This window comes from Somniosus microcephalus, chromosome 12, assembly GCF_052327205.1.
Source record: "Somniosus microcephalus isolate GS21.2 chromosome 12, FLI_Smic_1.0, whole genome shotgun sequence".
Lineage (NCBI taxonomy): Eukaryota > Metazoa > Chordata > Chondrichthyes > Squaliformes > Somniosidae > Somniosus > Somniosus microcephalus.
The window spans coordinates 33,920,475-33,930,663 of NC_140998.1; positions in this window are offsets into that span (position 1 = coordinate 33,920,475).

Consider the following 10,189-nt stretch of genomic DNA (forward strand, 5'->3'; position numbering starts at 1 on the left):
ATGCACAAATTGTTTATGAAAAGGACAAAGATAATTTCACCAGCCTACAGTGATGAACTTTATAAGGTGTCCCACCGGCATACAAGTGGCCCCCTTCACCATTCCAGAGTATCTGGCTTTAATCTCAGTGAAGACAACTTAAAGGAGGTTGTTTTCAATCCAGTACCACAAAATCTACACATTTCAATGCCTTCAGAGCTGTATCAGAGAGGAGAGGGGAATGGTAGATGCAAATCAAAACAAACAATTGTGCTGTGCAAAAATGTCAGTACCAGCTTGGAGACAATCTATGTACAGCACTGCAGACCCATTCCAGGGACACTGGAAGGATCTAATGCAGTTAGCCAACTCCAAGGGGACTTTGCTGTCATAGGCTACATATATACTGCTACTTTTGCATTAATGCAAAGTGCTCTTGAGTGTACATCAATGTAAAAGTGGCAATATAAGTCAGAAGATGACTGAGTGCACTAAAACACAGGTGGGAGACACCAAGGCATGTGATATAAATCCAATGCTAAGTACAAGAATTCCTGCTATCGCTATGGTGGGGATTGTTCTGCAGGCATAATCCTGCTATGGTCTAGGACATACAAGGAGAGACTTTCCTCTGCTCCGTGCTGAGGAAACATGTTCAGAAGGCACAGAGCAGAGGAAAAAGATGTGGTGATCTCTTCTGTCGGGGGTTGTCGGGCCTCCATTGTGCTGCCCCAGGATTTCTTGAGACTCACTCAAGTGATGCAACTATAGTCAGCACAGTCTCAGCGTTGCTATTCAAATGAGATGGGCGGGGAGGTTTCATTCTCCAACAGATCTCTTCAATGGGTCTCCCAGTGCTGGGGTGATCTTGAATACCTGGTGTTATGGCTTGCCCCTGGTCCCCCATCCTAACCGGAGGGTCCCAGGAGTAGGTTGAAGACTGAACAGGCAAGTGCCACTTTTAAAAAATATATTCAATCCCCTTTTGACAATTAAAAAAAAAATTCATTGATGGGATGTGGGCGTCGCTGGCTAGGCCTGCATTTAGTGCCCATCCCTAATTGCCCTTGAGAAGATGGTGGTGAGCCGCCTTCTTGAACCGCTGCAGTCCATATGGTGTAGGTACACCCACAATGCTGTTAGGAAGGGAGTTCCAGGATTTTGGCCCAGCGACAGTGAAGGAACGGCGATACAGGTCCAAGTCAGGATGGAGTGTGGCTTGGAGGGGAACTTGTAGGTGGTGATGTTCCCATGCGTCTGCTGCCCTTGTCCTTCTAAGTGGTAGAGGTCGCGGGTTTGGAAGGTGCTGTTGAAGGAGCTTTGGCGAGTTGCTGCAGTGCACCTTGTAGATGGAGTTGCTTGAAGTCTTCAGGCTGCTAATGTCAGAGCACAGCTGCCTCTCAAGCCTGCAGCTGGACTCTGATTTCCTCCTTATTTTTTTAGGCACAAGGCCTAGCCAGGTGGCCGGCCCATGCTAGGAGTTCCCCTGGGATGGAAGAACATAGGCAGTTGTCTCCTCCCGGGTGCAGGGCACCTCAGGTGGCTAACCATTGGGGCCCATAGAGGAAAATCTATCCAATACTCTCAACTTCTCCAGATGACCAAATGAAACAGCTTCAATGGAATATACTTTACTCATATTGGTGACCAGAGAAGTTCCTCATCACCTGTCCTCTCTTCCCAAAAATATGAATTATTAAGGCAGATTAACGTTTTGAGAATCTCATCTAATAGAGACAAGAAATGCCACACTTACTCTTTGCAGTTTATTACACATAGAAAGGTTAGGTACATTTGGGGCAATCAAGAACCTAAGAAGCCTGAACAAGTTCCTCAGAAAGAAATATTTGAAACGGTTACTCAGCCTAGTGTAATAATAGAAATGTGTTTTTGGCATTGATTGTATCCCTTATACTCCAAGTATTCAGCAGAGAAGTAGCCATCAAAAAAAACCAAGTTAATTTCCTGAGATTCCAAGTTGTGGACAACAGCTATCAGTACAGTAGGCATGCTTTGCACTCACAATTGTACCAAATGTTTATCTGGTATAGCAGCCTTCCTTCATCTATAGAAGTCACATGTACATCTATCTACTTATAATCTACCTTTTTGTCCAAGCGTTTGGTCATCTGTCCTAATATCTCCTTATGTGGCTCGGTGTCAAATTTTTCTCTGATAATCACTCCTGGCCTTGGGATGTTTTACTATGTTAAAGGCGCTATAAATACAAGTTGTTGTTGTTAGAAAACTGTCCATCAAGAGACCTTTTATCCGGAAGTAAACAATTAGACCTGTCCAATACGTCGCTCACATATGTAGACAGTTAGGTCTTCTGATAAAGTACCTGATGGAACTCTTCCAGGACATCAGCATCAAAGGAGCCAGGTTCCATAGTGCCTGGGGGTGGGGAATTACTCTTCATGCAGAACTACAGCTTCTTGTTTGTAACAGTAAAAGTCTTTCCTTTAGGCTCCAGCACGATCAACACTTTTCAATTAAAACTGTTAGCTCAGTGGTCATCCAAGTGCTGCCTCCCTTCACAACTGGTGAGACTAGAGCGATCCTAGCACAAATATCCGCAGAGCAAAGGATTGAGGGGCATCAAGTAGGAAGAACTATCTACTTCCCTATCATTGCCCAACAGGATAGCAATACATCTGATGAAACAAATTGGTGCAAAGGATTTGGTATCCCAAGGAAGCAACTTGGCACATCAACAGACTGGAGATGAAGGCAATTAGCCTGTCTTTCCATCACTTGCTGTAACTATGTAGCTATGGTGCCTACTATCAAGAGATGGATTACCCAGGGCTACATTAGCTAATCCTCCTCTTGATAGTTGGCACTGTAGTTACAGGAAAAATGCCAAATTATTCACTTGAGATTGGGCTCTGTGAAAGGAGTTACATAATACCTATGGCTCAGCACTCTAAGAAGGAGAATTATAGACTCCGTGAGGGCTTTTGATACGGTGTCAGACAACAGGAAAAGAGAATGTTCCTGCTGCAGGTGATAATTACTGGACTCTGGCCCTTAACAGATTCTTCTCCATAAAAGTGGACAATGTCTTTCTTTCTGATATCACAGGGTCAGGATTATCATGATAACTGTTCAGTAGCCCTCAAGGGCATAATTCTCAGATCATTTCAATCTTTGTGGTACTGAGGGAAGTACCTGTCTGTATTGTCCTAGGCACTGTCTTTAAACCAAGGCCTAGTCTGGTGGTTCAGGTGGACGGTTAAAGATCCCATGGCACTATTGGAACAGAGAAGGGAGTTGTCCCAGTGTTGTGGCCAATACTTCTCCTTCAAGTGATACCACTAAAGATGGACTAACTACTCATTCATCTCATTGCTGTTTCTGAGCTGTTGTTGTGCACAGAATGGCTGTTACATTTGCCTCCATAAGAACGACTGCACGTCAAAGTAATTCATTGGATATGAAGCTCTTTGGGATGTTTATGAGCAATGTGATGAAGCACCATGTAAATGCAATTTCTCCCGGAGGTAAGTTTTACTTTTTACTGCTCTCAACTCACAAAGCTCTGCACTGGGAGCTCTAAAGATGTGAATTTACCTTCTTTTCTCTTGCTGATTGAACCTCTAGCCCTCCTGGAGGTTCTGGTATCCACTATTTGGTAGGGCAGGGAAGAACAGGCGCTCAGGGGGTTAGTGTAGCTGATGGCTTAGTTTATAGTGAGATCTGGAAAACCCAATAATTGCATGTGTACAACAAATAAATGAGAGAAGCTTCCTATTTCATCCTCAAATTCCCAAGGAGACCCGAGGATCCTTTCATATATCAATTGCTACATTATCTTCATTGACAGATGAAGATCTTGCTGGTTTTCAACGTAATTATTACTTTTTAAATGATTTTCTCCCTTTTCCCTTCCCTTTTTCAAGTTGCCACCTTGCTAGCAATGAGAATGGATCACAGTCTTTGCCAATCACATTTATTAAACAGGTGGCAAGATAGTTGGAAAACAATGCCACTTTACTTGCATGTAGCCCTCCCTTGAGGAGCCCGGTTGAGAGAAGACTTGTTTTTCTTTATAAATGCAGATGACGTCAAGTGGCAAGATGTGCTAGAACCCAAACCAAGATAGGGTTGAAAGCATTCTCTCATTTACACTAGTGAAGTGTTATTAAACTTGTACTTAATAATAACATTATGTGCATCAATGCACTCTGATATAATTTCCAATTAATTACGCACAAAAATTGCTATTAAGACCTCACAAGTGGATACGAATGTGTAGTGACATTGTAAATGGATTTCCTATAGGCCTCCTCTGGTGGCTGTTTCTAGCAAAATTGTAAACAAGCTCCAAAAGACACAATCACAGTTTCATTGAAAATACTGAACACAGGGAATTTTCGCAATTCATGTGCAATGGCGACCAGAGGAATCTTTATCACAATATTATGTCTTGTGTGCTATCAGTTAAAATTAAAAGGTATCAAAGATAATGCCAATTTTACTGTTCTTCTTCAAATAGTATCATGGAAACTTTTCATCCACCTAAGCTAGCAGTTTACCATCTCATCCAAGTGAGAGTACTTTTTGTAAGGTAGCATTCCCTCAGTACCAAGGTGTCAGCCTAAATTATATGCTCAAATCAATAGTGGGGCTAGAACCCAGAAACATCTTATACAGAGGCACATGTGTACCACCTGAGCCAAGTTAGCACAGGTAAGACCTAGTTTTATCGTTCTAATGATTTGGCCCTTTTCTGCTTTTTGTTCAAACCCTTTTTATCTGTTCTTGAACTATGTGTTAGCTTGAAGTGATTACCAATCTCTTTCAAATTATCAGGATCAACTGCAAACCAATATGGTGGGAATATTGTGTTTAATCAGAGTTAAGATGGAATATAACACACTAGTTATACAGCAAAAACATACGACCGTGACAAGCAGCTGGTACCGGTCCCGATCGGACAGATGGCTGGTGTGCTTGAACAGTTCTCCGGCTTACGGCTTTTCTCCCTCTCATCTAGAATCTCCAAGAATGGGTTGAGTCCGCTCCCGGAAGAGTGTTAGACCAGCCCCACTCTTGTATGGCTCTCCCTTCCACCGTCTGTTCTAAGGGCTTTTCAGGTCTTTCTCTTATACCCTTTTTTAGGGGTGGGCCTGATGTAAAATATGGACAGGACCATTTAACCTGTAAGGGCTCTGCCTAAAAACTCAGTACCCAATGGCACGTCGAGTTCTTTGTCTCAATTCTTAGGTGAAAGCCCTCCCTCAACGGGGTCTCATGTCCTTTGTCAATTTATCTTTCTTGTTTTTACATTTTGAAGGTTCCTCCATTGGAATTCGTCTTATCTCTCTTTGACCCTATCCTCCCTGGCACAGCAAGTACAAGGCGTGACCTCGTACCCTCTCCATCAAGGGGCCCACATCAGCATTGTCTTGCTCATCCTGCCATTATCCAAACTATCTCCCTTTAATCTAACAGACTGCTCCATCCTGAGATGGATACCTTAACTCCCCTAAGTTCCGTTTATTCTCTGTCTTTTATACTGATTAACTTTTAATTATCTTCGCAAGCAGTTCTATTAAGCTAACTCTGATTCCTACCTTAGTATTATAACATGGTTATTAGTAATGAAAGAAGAAACGTAGACATTGGGCCTTAGTTGGTCAAATCAGAGATATATAAACAAAGTTGAAATCCTAACTGGAGAACAGCAGATAGCTAATTTGAAAGCAAGATTATTTATGACCGTCACAGTACAGAATGCTATAACATCCGCAGAGAACCAAAACACAAGCAGATTCTGAGCATCTATCCAATTATTCTGATACTAGTCTGAAGAGACTTTTTGCCTCCAGTTCTAATACCATCATGTAAACACAGCATTATTCCGGTCACAATTTTATCCGCATAACCATATACATTTTGGACACCACTGATTTCTAACATATGGACTGATTTACCTCAGAGTGGGGGTCTATGAAAAAATATAGAATTCTTAAGCATAAATATAAGCGCTGGTACATGCAAGGCCAGAACTAAGTTAGATGCCAGGCAGTGGTTCTTTTCTAAGAGAGTGGTGGGCCTGTGGAACAGGCTGCCGGCCAGTGTGGTGAACGCTGATTCACTAAGCTCCTTCAAGCAGGAGCTGGACCTGTTTGTGGCTGAGGTGGAGATCACCTCATATAAAAGGTGGGCACTTTATATAAAATTAGTCGGGGCCAGAGTGGTCTCCTAGACTAGTTTCGGTCGCCCAAAGGGGTCGGAGAGGAATTTTCCTGATTCTTTCCCCTCTAATTAGCTTGGGTTGATAACTGTTTTTTCGCCTCTCCCAAGAGATCACATAGCTTTCGTGTGGGGTGGGGAGTGTATATATTGTGATGTACAAGGCAGTGCAGTTGTGGGGGACAGGCTGGATGGACCAGTGGGTCTGTTCCTGTACGTCATTGTTCATATATTTGTAAGTAGAAGTAATAGCAATTTCAGTTTTTTTAAGTTATGGTGATATTTCTTTCCCTTTTAAGATGTTAAACCTTTCAGCTTCTTAGTAACAAACCCGAGTGGAAACTTAACCAATGTTCTTAAGGCAATTGCAACATTTATGTCGGTGTGTGTGTGATATTCCAAAAATTAAAAAAAAAGAAAAGATCTCCTGTACTTACAACCAAGGAACACCTGTGCACTGAATGGCTCAATAGCATGTTATTACCCTCCAAGATCACCTGGCGATACTTTGCCCTTATATTCCCTTGGAAGCTGAAGTCCATACACGTGACAGCTTAAGCGTAAGCTAAGAATTAACTTAGTGGCTGTGGCTGCCTGATAATAGTACTGTTTTTATATTCACAAGCTCCCTTGCACACGATCCAAGTTACTTCTTTGTCAGTCCTCACGCTGAGCTAGTGGGCTACAGAATCCTCCACAACTACTCCTACAGATGCTGCTCTATATATTGAGTGGTGGGAGGCGTACAAACTGGGACGAGATGAAAAGAGCTGTCAGACTTAATATCTAATTTACAATAATGCCATCAGTCTACAGGTTTGGTTCTTCTAACACCCAATCATTCACACTGACAAACTTAATTAAAACCACAAATGAGTCGCAATGCCATGTCCTATTATGATCAGTTCTTGTTATTATCTGGCTAAGGATTGCTTCTGGCACTAGAAGTTGCATGTAGATCAAGCAGGTATTTAAAGAGCAGGGACTATGTATGGTGGCTTTGCCTTCAAGTGCAACTTTTGGAAGGGAAATTCCTATTGCAGCCACTTGCTGTTGGCAGAAGCTTCCGACTGTAATAATGTGCTGTGAGCCCGGGTCTCTCCCCTCAACAGGCTCTTCCTAGTGTAGGAATGCCCTTCATCCAGTTTTGTTCACTGAACGCACCACTGAGCGTAGTTGTTGCTGGAGCTGTGAAGCAACCTCATTTCCCTGGGCCTGCTTTCTCAGCGAGATATGGAGAAGCTGCCCTGTCTAAAAATGGAAGACCATCTGATGCTGATTGAGTAGATCTTGTCATCCATCCATTGATGTGCCCTAACATTGACTCCTGCTTTTCAGGCAACTTCATAGCATGTTACCAGGGTTTTCCTAAATAGGGATGTTTTAGCAATAAGTTTTGACCAAATGCAGCACAGAACCTAGATCAAAATCTCATGGAATGCCCCTGGCATGAGATATTTCGGACAGAGGTGGGTTCCATTACCTTCCTGTTACCAATTGACCAACTATCTGATGAAGACGTGTTATAAGATATTGCAAGAGCTTTACAAGGAACACATTGGCTCACTATGTAGTCAATCTCAAGCCATTATTACCACAAAAGGTAGACTACCTTGAAGGTGTGCTACAGCGGGCTCAAAGAAGAAAGAAAATAATAAAACAAAGAGGATTACTACAGCTTTAAAAAGCGCTGAAAGGAAAGTGCACTTCAGTAAAGTGCCACTTCGGAGGTGCGTGAGTGAAGCATTTTTTTTGATATTCAGATTTCCCTGCCTACGCAAAGCATTATGGCACATTCTCTTGGCTGCTTCGTGGGATTAAGTGTCTTGTCTTGTCAGTTCCGACAACAATGGTATGAAATAGGTTGCAATTTTCACACAGCTTTTTTTTGTGTGTTATTACAGGCAGGTTTAGAGATTTACATAATTCTTTGGGTTTAGGTAGCAAAAGGTTTCTTGATAATGAAGAAAGAGCAAGAATTGAGAATTTTTAACACTTGAAATCTCACACGCTGTTATTACTGTCAATGAGGCTGTACTCAGGCAATCCAAAACTGCTGTAAGTGGAGACAAGGAAGAACCATCTGTGATCTGAAAAACCAAATTGTCACCGATATACCACATTTCTGTTGATTTCAAATGAAGGCCATTGCTAAGTTAAAAAAAACTTCATATATTCAGTTGTTTTGACAATTTCTCCTCTATAATTAACTATGATTGTAACAACTGTATAACGAAAGGAAAGTTTAGGTTTTTTATTGTACGTATATTATTAGCAAGGGAAGTAACTTAGGAATTGGTGCAGATTCATCATATATCGGCCATTCTGTCTGTCCAAAAATGAATGTAAGGAAAAAGCTTAAGACAAATTGTTTTTAAAACAGCAGCTGATCACTTCTCTTGGAAATAAGTCAAAGCACTTCATGTAGGATGGCTCACTCTGAGCTGCAGCGACGGTTGTTACGTTGCTGCTCTTTCACAGAATCACAGAAACCCCACAGTGCAGATAGAGGCCATTTCGGCCCATCGAGCCTACACCGACACGTATCCCACCCGATCCCCGTAACCCCTACACCAACACATATCCCACCCTATCCCCGTAACCCCACGTATTTAATCCCCCTAACACTAAGGGTCAATTTATCATAGCCAATCAACCTAACCCGCACATCTTTGGACTGTGGGAGGAAACCGGAGCACCCGGAGGAAACCCACGCAAACACGGGGAGAATGTGCAAACTTTGTCAAAGTTTACGTGATATCGGCCAAGAAGATCATTTCCTTCTCTTTCAAAACTGTCTTTGGTCTCGTAAAAATACAAATGACGCCATCCTACCAGGTGCTACCTATACTGCGATTGACGCCTTACCGAATACTAACTGGAAGAACCAGCCATGGGAGAGGGATCGGTGGTCACTGCATCAGACAGGACACCTTCAAGCAATCTATGGAGCGCCTGAGAAAAAGAAAGTTCCAAGCAGTGTGTAATGTGTTGTGCTAAAGTGTTATATATACAGGGGTAAGTGAAACTTTAACATTAGGGAGTTTCCAAAAATATTTTTTTTTGCCTGAAACAAACAGATCCAGGTATCATGGTCTTCACTCCTGAATTGAGGAGAATCTACCCTGCTTTTTTTTAAAAAGTAAAATTGATTTGGTTTGGTTCAGTCTGATTTAATGGAACAGCCTTTTTAACACTAGCAGTAAACATCACTTCGGAACACAGGAACAGGAGTAGGCCATTTACAGAAACATAGAAACACAGAAGATAGGAGCAGGAGTAGGCCATTTAGCCCCTTGAGCCTGTTCCACCATTCAGTTAGATCCTGGGTAATCTGTCTCTTAACTCCATTTACCCGCCTTGGTTCCGTATCTCTTGATACCCTGGCCTAACAAAACTTAGACATTTTCAATTGACCCCCAGCCTCAACAGCTTTTTGGGGAGAGAGAGTCCCAGGTTTCCACTAGTCTTTGTGTGAGGAAGTGCTTCCTGATACCACCCCTGAACGCCTAGCTCTAATTTTAAGCTAATGCCCCCTTGTTCTGGATTCTCCCACCAGGGGAAATAGTTCCTCTCTACCCTATCAAATCCTTTAATCTTTTAATCATCTTAGTCTTCATGTACATCTGATTCATGAGAACATTTGTTTGAAGGATAGCTTTATTATTCAAATAAAGTGTCATTCACCAGACAGTAATCCGAAGGAAAGTCTGCTGGTTGATAGGAACAGTTTGGATCAGGCTTTACTTTATAGGCATGATTCTTAGCCAGTACAGCAACTGATCCATTATTGGATTAGCAGGTATGCACACACAATATGTGGATGAATTACATAATTCACCAACTCAAAGCGTGAATGAGCTCCATATTCTGAAGTCAGGTGAATTATTTAAGACAGCTCTGTGGATCCGATGGTTTTATATTTCTACGAGTTTTGCAGTTATAGGGTGGAAGCAACAATGCTAGTATTTCAAATACCTTTGTAATGTAAGCTGCAAAAAGAAGT